The sequence below is a fragment of the Camelus bactrianus genome, unplaced genomic scaffold, assembly GCF_048773025.1.
Source record: "Camelus bactrianus isolate YW-2024 breed Bactrian camel unplaced genomic scaffold, ASM4877302v1 HiC_scaffold_103, whole genome shotgun sequence".
Classification (NCBI taxonomy): Eukaryota; Metazoa; Chordata; class Mammalia; order Artiodactyla; family Camelidae; genus Camelus; species Camelus bactrianus.
The window spans coordinates 7,501-12,738 of record NW_027413868.1 but is presented as its reverse complement, the minus strand read 5'-3'; positions in this window follow the sequence as shown (position 1 = coordinate 12,738).

The window sequence follows — 5,238 nt, the reverse complement described above, 5'->3', positions numbered from 1 at the left end:
TTCTTTCTTTTCTTTTCTTTTCTTTTCTTTTCTTTTCTTTTCTTTTCTTTCCTTCCTTCCTTCCTTCCTTCCTTCCTTCCTTCCTTCCTTCCTTTCTTTCTTTTCTTTCTTTTTTTTTTTTTCGGATGGGGCTACAGTTTCCTTGTCCACGTTGACTGTGTCAAACACACGCACCGACACACACACGCACACCCAGACACGCGGATGCGCATGCACAGTGTTGCTCTGTGTAGATGCACTGAACCTCGATTTACCGAGCGGGTGGCTATCGACTCGCCCCCCCGAACCCCCGCCCGCATTTTTTTGTTTTCCCTCCTCCTTCCTGCGGTTGTGGTCAGCCGTGCTGACGTCCGTGTTCTCACGACCGACCGCGAGTGCGTTTTCCCCAGGCGCCCGTTTGTTGTCTTTGGGCTTTGTCGCGATCTGTGCCGAGATCGATTTCTCTTTCCGCTTCGATGGGGTTCGCGGTCTTCATCCTTTCTTTTCTAGCTTCTGGGCTTTGCCTGTCTGCTTTCGAAAGACCTCCCGCATTCGAGAGGACGGACTCCAAAGCCGATTCCTGCGTTGTTCTCTGAGCGCTCGCCTGGTTTCGGTTTGCCAGCCCCCGCCTTCCCTCCCTCTTCCCCTCCTCCCCTTCCCAACCTCCCACCCGGGAACCCGGGATCTCGTCCTGGTCGCTCTGGGCCACCCGCGGCGTCGGCCCCGGCCCCGCCGGCGTGTCCGTGTGATCTCCCCCGCCCGGGGAATCGCGTGGGGAGCGCGTCCCCTTCGCGGCAGCCGCCCGGCCGGCCGTGTCTTGCCAAACCCCGGCTCCCTCCGTCCTCCCCGCCCTGATCTGTTGCCGGGGTCGCGTCGCGCCGCGTCGCGTCGTGTCGCCTCGTGTCGTGCCGTGCCGTGCCGTGCCGTGCCGTGACGAGGGTGAGCGGGCTCCGAGGCGGACGCCACGGGGCCGCCCGGCGCCTCAGTCCGGGACGAGCTCGGGCGTTTGGGCGGCCGGCGGCGGTCGGGATCGGTTCCGGGGACGTTGGCGACGGTTGTCGGGCGCCATCTGGCTGCCGCTCTGAGATCGTCCCTCTTCTCCCGAGCGTCGGCGACCTCGGCAAGGGATGGGGCTCGGCGGCGGGGCCCGAGGCAGACTTCGGGGAGGCTGGCGACACCGGCGGTGACAGTCCCCGTGGCGCTGAGCCGCGGGCGCGTCCTGCTCTCGGCGCAGATTGGACTCGCAGGATGATGAGGGGGTGACTGTCGCCGCGCTCCCGGGATCTCGTGTGCCGGGGGAAGCCGTGTGGCCTGGCCTGGTCGACCAGCATCCGCCTGTGCCCCTCCAGCCGCGGAGACCGACCCGAGCCGATCGGACACGGCCTGCGCCTTGCCGCCGCGGGGGAAAGGGAGAGAGTGTCCCGCGCCCGGGCCGCCGGCGGCTAGGTGGTCAGGCCCTCGTCTGCGTCCCTTGGACGACTGCTCGTGAGGCGAGGAGCGGCCCGGGCCCAGTGCGGTGAGGCCGGGGACGGGCGCGCTGGGGTTCCCGGTCGTCGGAGGCGCCTCCTTGGATGAAATGTTTTCTGAGTCCCGATGGATCCGGAGACGTGGCTGGGCCGGCCCCTGTTGGCGCGGGAGGCCTGGGAGGGGGTGCCCCCCGGCCCGTAAGCCTGCCCGCGTGGGTTCCGGTGGCGTTGGAGGGACCGAGACTTCATCCGGACTCGGGGACCGGCACGGGGGCGTCCTGCGAGGGATGTGGGGGAGGCAGGCTTTCCCCGGCCCGGGGCCCGGTGCTCGGGAGCGGTCCCTCGTGGGGGGCCCTCTCGTCGGAGGCGCCTCTGTGGCATCTCCCCGAGTCCCCGGCCACGCGGGCGAGAAAAGGGCAGGGCGTCCCCGGCCTGATCCCGTCTCCCTCTCGTCCCTTCCCATTCCCATTCCCATTCCCATTCCCACTTCTCCTCCTAAGCCTCCTCCTAATCCCCCTCCCCTCTCCCCTCTCCCCTCTCCCCTCCCCCTACCAACCCCCCCACCCCGGTCGATCAGATGGCCCCCGAGAGCTTCGGGGCTGCCATTTATGGGGGTAGGGCTGGGGGCAGGTGGCCGGACCGAGGTCCCGGGGTCCCCCCTTGCAAATCGTGGACCCGCCCCGTTTCTGGGCGCTGTCATTTTTCCTGTCGTGTTGGGCATTTTCTGCCAGCAGATAGGTGCTGACACGGTCTTCCTCGGTGTCTGTCACCGAGTGTTGGGTCTCCGGACGCGTGCGGGGCTCTGGGCTTCTCTCTGCGTGAGCCCTGGCCTGGTAGCCGACTCCGCTTCTGACACTTGAGCCGCCCGCCCGGGCCTGCGCGCCGGCTCTCGTGTGTGCGTCCGGCTGACGTGGCCCGTGGTGCCACCTCCGGTCTCTGGTGGCCCGAGGGCGGTGGGGTGAGGTGGCGGCGTGGGTCTTTTACCCCGTGCGCTCCCCGCCGCAGGCACCCGGTGGTGGCCGGCACGACCCCACCCCCGTAGGCTCCGTGCCGCGTGTCAGGCATTCCCCGCCTGGGGTCGTTGGCCGCTCTCCTCGGAGAGGACTGAGGAGTGGGTGGCGCCTGGCGAGGCTGAAGCAGGCCCCTCTGGTGGTTGTCCTCGCCGGGCCCTCCCCTCTGGGGCCTCCCTGCCCCACATGGCTGGCTCGCTCGCTCGCTCGCTCACTCACTCACTAGATCGATGTGGTGAAGTCATGCTCCCCCGGGCCGGGCCTAAGCCGCGCCAGACGAGGGACGGGGACGTTCATGGCGAACGTGGCTTCTCTTCTCGTTCTGCCTGCGGGCCCCTCGCCTCTCCTCTGCCGCCCGTGGGTGGCGGGGGGAAGGCAGGGGTGCGGACTCCGGCCCGACCTCGGTCTCCCGTGCCTTGTGGTGTCGGCGGGGCCGGGGTCTTGTGACGCGGCAGACACTCTCGCCTCCTCGCCTGCTCGGCGTCCTGTCTCGCGAGCGGCCCTCCCCCGCGGCGGGGGAGGGCTGCCCCGCCGCCACGCCACGTACCCCCTCGTCGGGGTGTGAGCGTGTCTCGCCTTGGTCCTCTGCGGTGCCCCTGGAGCGCTCCAGGTTGTCCCTCAGGTGCCCGAGGCCGAGCGGCGGCATCGCTTCCCGTCCCCAGCGAGTCCTCTCGGGTAACCCCTGCGGTGGTCGTGTCTCCCGAGCGCCTCTCTTGAGGCGTGGGGGAGGGGTCGAGACGGTAAGCGAGGCGTGGCCGCTCCCCACCCTCGGTGGGGCCGGGGCCGCCTCCTGAACGTCAGTCCTCACCCTGTACCGGGGGGGGGACTGACGTGGCCGGGCGCACGCCGGGTGGGTCCCCCTCAGCGGGGTTCGCGCCCGGGCGTGGGAGCGATCGTGGTGGGGCCGGGTGATGTGCCGGTGGGGGGCGGGCGTCTGTCCCGTCCCCACGCGGTCTTGGGTGCGTCTCCTCGCGAGATGGCACGCACGGGTTCTCCCCGGTCCCGACCGCGAGCGCTCGCTTCTTGGCCCGCTGCTTACCCCTACCGCAGACCCCTCCTGCCCAGCCGAGCGCTGGCGTACACGTCGGAGGGCTTCCGTAGGCCTGAACGGGGCACGCTGGGTGGGGGGCGATGCGCCCTCGGTGAGAAAGCCTTCTCTAGCGATCTGAGAGGGGAGCCTTGGGGGCACCGGACCCCCCAGCCGCCGCTCCTCCATCCAGAGCGTGCAGTCACTCTCCACGGGGAGCGACTGCCGCGGCGTGTGGGCAGGGCCCCGTCGCTTTGGCGTGTGGGCTGCGCTGGCCCCGCGGTGGGGCCGAGTGCTGTTCTTGGCCTGCTGTGGCCCGCGCCTCCCCCCTCCGAGTCGGGGGAGGGTTCCGCCGGGCCGGGCCCGGCGTCTGGCGCGGGGCCGTGCGAGCGCGCGCGCGCGCGTGCGTGTGCGCGGGCTTGGCCTCCCCGGCGCGTGCCGTGGGGGGAGGGGGAAGGCGGTCCACCCCGACTTGGGCCCCCCCCACCAGTCTCCGCGCCGCGAGGAGCCACCCCACCTGTTCCGGTCCCGAGACGCAGCCACCGGTGGCGGTGCGTGGGCCACGGGTCGGGCCGCCTCGCTCGGCAGCGTTTCCCCGGGCCGCGAGGCCTGGGGGCGAGCCAGACGAAGCTGGGTGGCGGTGGTGGACGGACAGACGAGACGCAGACGGACGAGTGAGCGAGTGGAAGGGGCTACCCTCTGGAATGGGGGTGTTTAGCCTGCTGCGCGCGAGTCCCGGCGGCGAGCGGGGCCGGGGTGTGGGAGGAACCGCCGAGGGTTGGCTGAGGCCGGCCGGCGTCCTGGGCGTCGCGGGGCCGCCCCCACGTGTGGGGGTGGTGGGATCCCGCGGTGGTTTCCCCGGCGGCCCGGTCGTGTCTCGAGATTTCCCCTTCCCTGGGTTGGTGCCCGCCCGCACCCACGACCCCTGCCGGCCGTCGCTCTTGCGCGCGAGCGGCCCCTCCTCGTCGCCGCCGCCGGCCCTCCCCTGCCCTGCCAGGACCGATGGCCGCCCGCGCCGAGCCTTTCCCCCGCCGACCCCCCCCCGTCCTGGGACCAGAACGTGGCCTCACCGCGTTGTGGGGTGCTGTCCCTCCCCTGGAGGCGGCCCCGGGTGAAGCGTCGTCGGACCCGACGGGGGGAGGTGGGGTGCTTCGGCACGGCGCGAACGTTTGTTTGGGTGCGCGTCGGGGCGGGGCGGGGCAGCGCCGGCCCGTGCGGCGGGAGAGCCTTGCGGTGGGCCGTCCTGAGGCCCTGCGGTGTCGGGCGAGGGTGGCCGTTGGGCCCCCGTGAGGGTGCCGAGGAGAGGGCCAGTCGGCGCGCCTTGGGTGCCGCGGGGCCGCCCCTGTGCCGGAGGGCCCGTGGCGGTGAGACCCCGTGTCGCACCCCGGCGGCCGACTCGCGTCTGGGTTTCCGGCGCGGGCCCCTGGCGGTGGCTCCACGGCCCTCCTCTCCCGCTTACCGGCTTCCAGGCGGCGTTGCCCGTCCGCGGGCGCGCCGGCCGTGGGCCGCTGCCTCGCTCGTCGTTCGTGTCCTCTCTCTGTCCGTCCTTTCCCCCGTCCGCTCCGTCCGCCCGTCCCCCGGGCCGCGCCCCGGCGCGTTTCGCTTCCCGGGCCCGCCGCGGCCCCTCACCGTGTCTGCCGCCCGCCCGCCCGCCCGCCCGCGGGCGTCGTCGCGTGCGGGCGAGGGCCCGTCGTCCCCCGCCGCCGCGCCCCGCTCCGGCGCGCTCGCCCGAGCGCGAGTCGGGCCCCGGCTGGCC